At 39.8% G+C, this 10,577-nt stretch overlaps 1 protein-coding gene across 2 annotated transcripts in view; it reads right to left on the reverse strand.

Moving 5' to 3' along the window:
- Positions 1–10,249, reverse strand: part of nlgn2b (neuroligin 2b) — a 70,076-nt gene extending 59,827 nt beyond the window's left edge. For both annotated transcript variants that reach the window (XM_063485294.1, XM_063485293.1), the window contains exon 1: positions 9,432–10,249. The gene's annotated coding sequence lies outside the window, so the exon portion shown is untranslated. The remainder of the gene's footprint in view (positions 1–9,431) is intronic.
- Between the last annotated feature and the right edge of the window lie 328 nt (positions 10,250–10,577).

Consider the following 10,577-nt stretch of genomic DNA (forward strand, 5'->3'; position numbering starts at 1 on the left):
AAATGATGCTATCATGACATTATTGTATGTTGAGTGGTGGTCACGGCTATCCAGACTGACAGTGGGACATTGAATGTCACCTCTCCGGTGGGGAGGGAGCCTGAGATTGTCTAAATTGGAGTTTGTTTTATACCAAATGCAGAAATACAATGTTTTAAGAAAGCAATTAAGTTCATGTTCCAAAAATATGATTGTTTGCTTGCAGGACAACAGGAGAGATGAGTCCTCCGTCACAGATGGTGTGGATCACCTCGATCTATGATAGTCATTCAGGCAGTAATGCCTGGACTGGAAACAAGCCATCCTTAAAATAATACAACATTCCAGCTCATGTGTTGGAATAAAAAACAAATGTGTTGTTTAAATCAGAGACTGCACTTGTGACAGAACAATAAATATTTTATTTTGATTACCGTATATAAGTAAGTACAAAACAAACTTGTGGTAGGCTTAAACTTGTTTTCAGAATAATTACATCTGAGACTTTGTTTCATTGTAAGATTATAACAGTGATGGCAATATAATTGTTTGTTGTTCAAGAGGACAGTGTCCATTATGTTGGCTGTTATACTTTGTTGTGTTTGAAAATAAAAGTTGGGCTGATTTTAACATCATTACAAAAAGTGTTGTTAATTATTTTTAATCATATTCAGGTTACCACAAATTGTTTTTTCATTTAGTTGAACTTGAAATGTTTGTCAGTAGGTAAACAATTAGTACATTCAGAAATATCAAGTTATTCTTAATACTGCAGACTTGCAATGATGACTGTTATCCTAACAGTCATCTTAAGTAAGCTTTACTTAGTTTTTTTTGAGGCAACGAGTTTCCTTAATTTTTTTGAGTTCTGGGAACTAACAAGGCTGTACAGTGTACTCAAAATGAGTAAGTTGCCCTAACTTGGTCATCTTACGTAAACTTGATCCAATTTTTTTGAGTTCTGGGAACAAATGAGCTTGTACAGAGTACTCAAAATAAATAAGTTGTCCTAAATTAGTCATTTTTAGCTAAGCTTTACTCAATTTTTTTGAGGCAACGAGTTTCCTCAATTTTTTTGAGTTCTGGGAACTAATTAGATTTTACAGTGTATAGGCGCAAAAACATATTTTGAAATGGATAATACACGGTAATTTTGTAACCAATTCAAATCCAAAACCATGAGTATCAATAAACCTTTTGATTCAATACTGAATAAGTCTTTACACCAGCAAAGGTGCTTGTTTAGTTGCTCAGATGCTTTGAAACATTTGATGCAATTACACCAGCGTGTTACTGTCTCTCTGTTTGGAATTCAATGACTGTCTTGTGTTTTTAAGTACATGGCATTCATTCTGTTCGCATGTTCTTGTTTGTTTAGTTGGAGTCTTTCAGCGCTGCTGAAACCCATCTCCCTAACTGCTGTGGTAATGCACTGTAGTCCAGTTGTGTTCTGCACATCCAAACAAATGAATAATTAAAATGTTTTTTAAAACAAGGCTGGATTGGATAACCTGCGTAGCGTTTTCTCCTCTTTGGCAACGCGGCAGCCTTTTTCCTCTGAAAATTAAACCAGGCGAGCTCTATAAGTGTGAATGCAGTTACCCCTGCAATATCAGCAAGGGATCCCAAGAATAACAAATTGAGTCTTTCGGGTTGTTTTTTTCTTACCCTTTATTACACCAAAAAGGGAAAATGGCATTGAAAACCATAAATATCACCTCCCGCAGTAATACGTAGCATTTTCATACTCTTCAGAAAAGTCTGAAAAGTTAAAATACATACAATAAAATACATTTGCCTCAAAGCAATTAAAAATACACTCATATGATTGGATGAGTTGGCATGGAAACTGATATTAGGTGGACTGTGTATCTGCTAAATAAGGTTCTTGTATATTCTGATTGTTTGACTGATATAGGACTTTTAGGATGAACAACAGTGCCGATATTTCCTGATAATTCCTTTTTCAGACACACAAAACATAAACACAACAAATCTAACATTTGTTACATGTTATTTAATTACTCATTTACACTAGGCTCTGCCCAACTGCTCGGATCAGCTGGTTGTGTTTGTAGGAAACACTTGTTGCGAACAGTGAATTTGCATAGTGCCCTCTGGTGGACAAGCTATGCAACATTGACACTCATAACGTAGTCGAAAGATCTTTACTTTTTTAACCTTCATTTATCCACCCTTAGACTTAAATAAAAACTGAAATAACAATCACAACTATGAAAGCTGTCTCTGCTTTTAACCAAGTGCTTTCACTGTATAAGGCTTAATGTAACTTAAGTTACTGAAAGGGAAAATGTTGTGCATTAAAAGAGCAAGCAAACAACTCACATTGTTATAGTTAGGATCCAAACAAAAATCTGCTTTTTACGATCAGGCACAATCACGATCTGCTTCCATACTGCACATGGCACAAGTAGGTTTTTTCACACAACAGCAGGAGGTCACCTTGCCGAGGAGTTCAAAATGTACACCGGTCCTTAGCAGCTCCTCCTCAAACAACTAAATATAGAGCCAATGCTTCTGAGCCAAAATTAAAAATGATCTGAAGGGAAAGATCTCCCATTAATTACCATTATCTTGTTTAGCGGAGGGCTTTTTGGTGAAAGACTGCTGTCAAAGCTAAATTCATTAGTAAATATATTACTCCTGTGGCTTTGCTGCAATAAAAGTCACACTGTGTTTTGCAAATTGCCTGCAAATCTTTCGCTGCCCTCAAAATAGCACCGTAACAATGACCAGACACTGAAAGATAAATCCAGATTGTGCAATCTGGACTTCAACATATTGAGGAATCATTATCAGTAATGCACAAGACCAATCGGTGACGGCTGCAAGAAATATGCTTCTCTTTTGATCTTCAGGAAGCCATTATCATATGTTTTACATCTATATTTCATGAAAACTTGCTGCCAGGGGAATCTGTAATACTGTCTGAGATGCAACACTGTAGAACAAGTGTTATTACACTCTGGCATAAATCGATGGATACCCAGAGCGCATCAATATTATAATAACTTGTCTACAGCCATTTTAAACTCATCCATTAAAGAGCAGCTATTATTTGGTAATGTAGATGTGCATCATATTGGAAATGTGACAGATTTTAAAATAGATTTACAATAGAAAACTAAAAAAAAAAGAAGAAAAAATGCAAAAAAACATCACACGATATATGCGTGAGAGAGCAGGTGAATTATATCTGATCATCAATGAGCGTGATAATGGGCAGGACAATCGTCTATAAGTCGTGCAGCCGGTCCCACGGAGTTCAGCAGCATGGAAAGCGGGCCTGCTTCATCGTCTTACAATGGGGCATCATTCATAGTAAATATGCTCTGTGCTATTTAAGGTGACACGACGCAAAACAGCTACAGAAAGTTAAACACTGACTGTCACGTTCACTGGAAGGTGTACTCTTAACAGATGGGATGGCTGCAGTCATGATCTTCTGGGTTAGCTTACATAAAGCACTGAGACTTGCTGTATGTGATGTATTCTGCTGGAATGATTTGTATGCCCAAAAGTGTTGAGAGGTTTCCTGTACTCCAAAGGTACTGCTGTGAGGTCAGCTGAATAAAAGATGGGGGTAGGCGCAATCTGGGTTTCAATGCTGGTACTGACTTTAAAAATTAAAAAAAAAAAATGAGGAGAATACGAGTAGTTAACTGGATGAAGATTGTTGTTTACTAAATTTGATTATGTGTGAAGTTTACACCTCTGCTCTTGAGATTTTTCAGTTCTCTCCTTTCATAGTTTGCACACCAGAGAGACTCCGCCATGCCACTTGGCTTCATCATCATTAGCAGAATAACACAGAGCAGTGTTCACACAGTTCACGTGGACTGCTGTTTCCAATAAACTGCCCTGAATCCTTTGATGTAAGTGTTTGACTGAACTACCTGACATACTGTAAGGGTGCATCTGAACTCCCTATGCTACCACAGTGGTCCTCGATGTTCAATCATTTCAAGCGTCCTGAGCCATGTCTTGTTATTCTGTACTTTTGCTGAATTTATTTTCAGTTGTTGAGGAAGTCCTAAGATTAGTAATGCAAGCAGAATATTCCGTTCAACTGAAAATGATCGTCAAGGTCAGCCTTTGTTCTTCTGTTAAAACAATGGTCACAATGCAAGCGGCATAGAGGGTGGCTTGTAGAAAGCAGTAGCATGCTCTGGAGATACAGATGATCAGGTGAAAATATGGATGGTGTAATATAATGCAGATTTAGGTGTTTACATGAAGCTGAATTACCCATAAATCACTATGTACAGTAGAATTCCTAGCATGTGTAGCACGTCAGCAGAGCAGCTTCTCCTACAGGTAACACGCTGAGGAACTGTATTTAGGAAACACTGAAATTTCATATATAGCCACTGTAGATCCCTGGTGGTCTAGTGGTTAGGATTCGGCGCTCTTACTGCCACGGCCCGGGTTTAATTCCTGGTAAGGGAACACCTTTTACTGAATTTCCCGGGGGGAACCCACCCGAGGGATTAATAAAGTTTCATCTGATCTAATTGAATCTAGATATTCAGTAAAAATACACACAAAGTAACTCAAAGCGTAACAGAGTACATAAATAGAATTTTGGCTGTATTTTGCACATCTAACATGGGTTTTTACACCAAGTTGAGCAAGATACAGCATCTAGTGACTTAATGTATAATAAATAAAATACAACAAATCATCCTTGTGGGATGACAATTTTTACACAGGGCAGCAAGTTTAATGTTCAGTTATTTAAATGTTGTGTACAGTGCATGTTTTAGGTGAGAGACCAAAATTCAAAAGAAGACAAAATTTGAAAATGTTCCAATTTTCACATTAAAGCTCGCCACTTAAAGTGATGCTTCAAAGCTTGCTCTTTTTATCAAATCCACACCCAGGGGTTCATATTTTTCAGCAATAAATGCAGAACGTCTGCAGCTTTTGTCCGAATTTTGAAAAACATTTTTAAACATCACTAGTATTCGGTATGCCGTTCAGCGCTGGTCAGAGTTTGATGATTGCTGTTCTGTATTTTAAAATCAGAGTGTATTACATTACCTAGCATCTTTCTATTGGCCACGTTCTCACATTGTGCTTAGCTTTAAATATTGATTTGGTGATAGAGACAAAAAGGACAGTGGACACACAATGACTTCTTAATCACTGCATCAGTTTTCACTGACTTCCCAAATTATGATTTCACCTTTATTTGTTGGGCTCCTGTAAAGCAGTGATTGAACTGCCAAGCACCAGCTGACATGAATCACACACTCTTGTGTACTTTACACCGAGCAACAGTTCAATCCTGCAGCAGTGGCAGAAAGCAAGTGGTTATCTACAGTTCCTGCAGTTCTGCTGTATTTCACACTTGTCGTCAGTGTCCTTCACTGTATTACAAGCCGATGAGACTAGCATTCGCCAGTGTCATAAAGCAGATATCAAATCCCCATCTAAAAATGTAGATGCTGACATTTAAATAACAGCAAAATGGGCTGCCGCCCTAATAAAAAGTATCATGTCAAATGTGTCTCATTCATGTCAACACAGCCCACAGCTCCATAATAACCATGAAAGGAATATTTATTATAATATTTTTTTAAGAATACATGTCATATTTGAATGCCAGCTGGAGTTTGTACACCACTGCAACAATAAATAAATAAAATAAAATTAATCAAATATTACAGCTGCTTAATGGATCACGTGCGATGAATTTAACAGGTGGATCTCTGTGTTTCAGGAAAGGTCACGTGTCCCTTTTTAATGGGCTTTTGCCTGTGTCACTAATAAAAAGACGCATTAACTATTTTAATGGGTTTTGCCGTGATATTCTTCTCGGAGCGCGCGAGACAGGATGGCCCTTATCCTGGCTTATCTTATGGATCACTGTTATGTGATGTTGTTTCAAAGGAGGTTGCACAAGATGGTTACCATGGCATTTGCACAGGCGTTTTCTCCAGCTTTACTTTGCTCACAGATAATGGGTCAGGTCAAGCTATTCTACAGCTTCTCCTCTCTGTGGTCGTGATATGACTGAGAGCTGGGTCATTTTAACCTCCCTTTCCTCTGACTCGACATCTTCGGGCAGAAATTAAAATCTCCGAGCCTCCATTACAGCAGCTACAGGTTTAAACCCAGCATACAGTAAATATTTTATATCAAGAAGGGTTAAAGACACTTGGCTAAGGTACGGGATACGAAGAGGGGATAGCAACAGCTCCCACAATTCAAATATAAACGAGCTGCAGATGGGTTTTAGTGCTGATTTGTCCTGATTTTTATTGTTCAATTTTTTAAAAACCCCACCATTAGAGCGTTAAAGACTCCAAATGTAAGAAGTGATGTCCTGTGTGCAGCTTTATGGACAGCTAGTCAGTGGTATTAAGTGTACTGCTGCAGTGACTATGGGTTACATCTAATCCCAAAGTTCAGAACAACAAAAATAACAGACTTGTGAAGAATGTTCTTGATAAATCTCTAAGGGCTCAGGTCAGTCCCACACAGTACAATTGTAAACGGCATGAGGGCTCTTTTGTGGAATTTTTGGACTCTTGATAAACACTTTCTCTAAGTGCACAACCCTGAAGACTCTCGTTGTGGAACTCACTCACAACTGAAAAAAAAAAAGGACTGAGAGTCAAACCCAAGAAGTATCCATGGAAATATGAACATTAAAATAAGAGCATGTTAACTCTGCACAAATAAAATCAGTTTAAGTGCACTGGGTGTGCGTTACCCTAATGAAGGCTATTTTGTGTTGGGTATTTCTAACAGAAACAAACTCTAGCGTTCACACTAGTGATCAAACCTTCTCTGGATTAAAACACGATGCTGACTTTGCCATAACCTGAAAACATACTGTTTGTTTTGGAAGTGTAAATCTCTTCCGCCTCTTCTTCAAGGTCAGCTTGGAGCACTTTGAACAGGATTATATGAGAACATATAAATACATTAGGAAATATAATATTTTTGCACAATTCAAAGTATCTTATTTCAAAGTATCCCCTTATTAAGGCTTTTCCCCCCAGTGTGTAATGTCTTTAGTTCTCTAGTTTATGTTTTTTTTTTCTATTGTTAATCTAAAATACAATTTTGACACCAAAAATAATCTAAAGTGGCTCTAAAGTGAGAATTATAGCATTGAGCATTCCAAGCAAATAATACAAAACTAAACCCAGAAGGTATTTGAAGAAAATTGTCTCATCCAAGGCTTAGTCCCTGATAGAGTTTTCCTTTTTTGTGTGTGTTTTCTCTTTCATCAAAGACAATCAAATGACAGTGATCACAAACTCCTGCCTTGTCTCTCACAGTGCAATAACACATGGAGTAACATGTAGGTTCAAACTGAAAAAAAAAAAGAAATATAAATGCAGCTGGCTTTTGGTCTTGTGCAGCCAGATGAAAGCAATCTTGTGTGTGTGTGTGCCAACCTCAAACATGAAGTAACAAATGACACTTCATTTTACCATCGCTTATTACCTCAATCTTACAGTTATGAATCCATAAACCATAGAACAGCTTGCAAGGTCGGGATGCTAACGTGCATGAGCCTGTTCACCAGCTGCCATGTTCTACATGCTACCTGTTATTTCAAGACATGCAGTGACATCACTTAGCAGCAGTCACACAGGAAAGCACTGATGAGGAAATTCAGCTCAAAAATAAATGAAATCAAAGCGGGAAAAAAAAGACAATATCCTGAAAGTAATAGAGGTATGAAAAATAATAATTAAAATCATATTGCTTTAAAATTCTGGGCTATGATGATGGAAACAAGCACTGATATGTGACAAGGCTGTATCATCCAAACAAACAAATACACCTATACAAACAACCCAACAGCTGTGCTGCTGCAAGAAAGCTCTGACTTTACGAGAGGAGAGAGAATATTAAAGTGAACACTTCTGAGCACTTCACCTTCCTCACCCAAACATACTTCATTAAACATTAAGACTTAACACGTTTTGTTCCAGATTGTAAGTCCCCCACCTTGTGTTCTCATTCAATCCATTAAGCAGCCGTTCTTTCCTTTTCGTCCCTTTTATCTTCACTTCTAGGCCATTTTCTCTCTAGAAACCGACTGACACCGAGCTTGCCACAGTATTAACTTTATTGGCCCTTAACTGTAGTTTATTGGACGTAGTGCTCTGGGAATGGTGGCAATCTCTGTATGTTCTTGAAGATTAAAAAAAAAAAATCAGATGAAGCACACGTATTACCTGCGGTGTATATGAAGAAGAATGGTCATGCTACAATTCTGCCATACTGTAGCGTGCTATTTTTTTATTTTTAATTTTGTCTGATATGTAGTGAAACAAATTCCCACTAAAAGATGAAACCCAGGCAAGGCTTCCCAGTCTTCAGCTCCATTCTGCTGTATTTGAGTAAGCCTCCTAAAATGCCAGCGCCGAGGCTGACGTTACGCCGGCCTAAGAAAAGCAATCACAGCTATTTGAACAGCACACCAACAAGAGTAATACGAAATTCTTCAAAAGTCTACAAAACCACTTTATTGGTTTTCTGATGGATTTTAAATGTCACTTCTCCGTAGCTACAGACCCCATATCTGTGTGTGTATGTGTGTGTGTGAGAGAGAGAGAGGAAAAAACAACACACATTCACTCCTTTAAAAATGAAAATATACCATTTCTCATGACCTGTCAGAACAGAGGTCCTGTTGTCTTCCATTAACTGAGCACTGCCCAACCACCGCTGAATATTAATGGAGCCATCCCTGGATCATCAGCATGTGCATTTAATTCACAATCCTATGTGCATCTTCTAGGGCACAGTCTTTTTTTTTGACTGCATGTGTGTGTGTGTGTGTGTGTGTGTGTGTGTGTGTGTGTGCGTGTGCGTGTGTGTGTGTCAGAGCTGTTGTGAATTTGTTGATTAGAGAAGACGTCTTCTGAGTTCAAGGCCTGTCACACACTGTGCTTGAGATGAGTTACGTTGCAGCACAGAAGCATAATTAAGCTGTCATTAATAAGTGTAATGGAAAAAAAAGGGATCATCAGAAAATAATCAATATCTCCACAATCGAGCGGGATCGGCAGCCCCGGCTGAGAATAGCAAGCCGGTCTGATTGACGGTCCCCGTGCATGATGAGCTGATCTCCAATTAAATCGCAGCGATATCTCCCCGCTAGCCGCGCGGTTAAAACCACTTGGATACGCAAAGTGGACCGATCGCGTTAAGATGCCACAGCTTATCAACAGGCAAGGCCAATAGAAGGCTCCCACTGAAAGGAAGAAAATGTGTGCTATAGCAACAAAGTGGCTCGAGGATTTTACATGGGAATCTCATTCCTCAGTATTGACAGTGCGTCAGGACGGGCAACGTGCGCAATGTGCGAAGTCACCAAACATATTGCGCACACATGAAGCCCGCGGTAGACAGCAAATCTCCAGTCACGTTTGGGTGCTGGTGGTGTACATATGGCTTACCTAAAAGACGCGATGCAAGCACCGGAATTAAGATGAAGAAGAGGATGATGATGATGGCCCGTCCATCTAAGCACGATTCTTCTTTTCTATCCTCCGTCGGCGTGTCGATGATCTCCTAACTAGGCCATTTCTCCCCGGCTCGCAATTATTTCTCAGGAGAGCAACGCAGTCGCAGGCTTCCGCACATCAGCACACCTTCTCGGTGTCCGTCTTTCTCCGGCTTTTCCAAAAAAAGCACACCTCATACTGGCCCCCTCCTCCTCCTCCTCCTCTCATCCCTCTCTGACAACACCCCTGCTATGTTTCCTTCTCCACGGTATATTTGACTTTTTCTTTTCTTCTTCTTTTTTTTTTAATCAGGCGGAGACGCAGCAGCGAGTGCGACCCAAACACGGGAAGGAGAGAGGGAGAACGAGAGAGGGGGGAAAATGAACTCACAGGAAAATAAATGCGTAACGCTATAGCGTCAGGACTCGCGCGTCGCTTCAAAAGTCAACGCAGCGATCTGTCCTCTTTCTCTCCCCCCATTTGCCCGCGCTGATAATAATCCGCGGTGTGCGCCCCCGCTGTGCCGAACGGCCCCCTTTAAAGAAAAAAAAAGATTACAGGTTGACTGACTTAAAACACGAAACAGCGCTCCAGCGAAGACACCCCACCGAAATCAGGTGTCCAATCTCTTCTTTGCGCGCTTGCGTGGTGCTCTCTCTCTCCCCCTCTCTCTCTCTTCACTTGGTCTCTGATGCTAAGGAGAGTCACAAGCTCGGAATGAGAAAACAGAGCCCGCACCTTCCGATCAGCCCTGGTGCTTTTGGAACAACACCTGAAAGGCTGTGAATATCAGGATGATGCAGTGGTATTTATTTTTGAAGCCCGCACTGAAGGAGATCCCACTGCTTTTCAATCTCCCTCTCTCGCTCTCTCTCTGAGCGCAGTCTCATTGACTCTCGCGCAATATTTCAGTCTCACTGCTAGTTGTCATGACGAGGAGGCGAGACGCATAATTCGGCGGAAAAGGGCGCTCGATCTGCTGAAATACTCGCGTGGAAAAGCAAAACGCGTTTGCTTCCAGCGTTTATAGGTGATAATCTGTGCCAGGCTGACGTCAGATTTTTGTTTTCTTCTTTTTAATTTTTTTAATTTATTTTT

The sequence above is a fragment of the Pelmatolapia mariae genome, linkage group LG10_11 (assembly GCF_036321145.2).
Source record: "Pelmatolapia mariae isolate MD_Pm_ZW linkage group LG10_11, Pm_UMD_F_2, whole genome shotgun sequence".
In the NCBI taxonomy this organism is placed as follows: domain Eukaryota; kingdom Metazoa; phylum Chordata; class Actinopteri; order Cichliformes; family Cichlidae; genus Pelmatolapia; species Pelmatolapia mariae.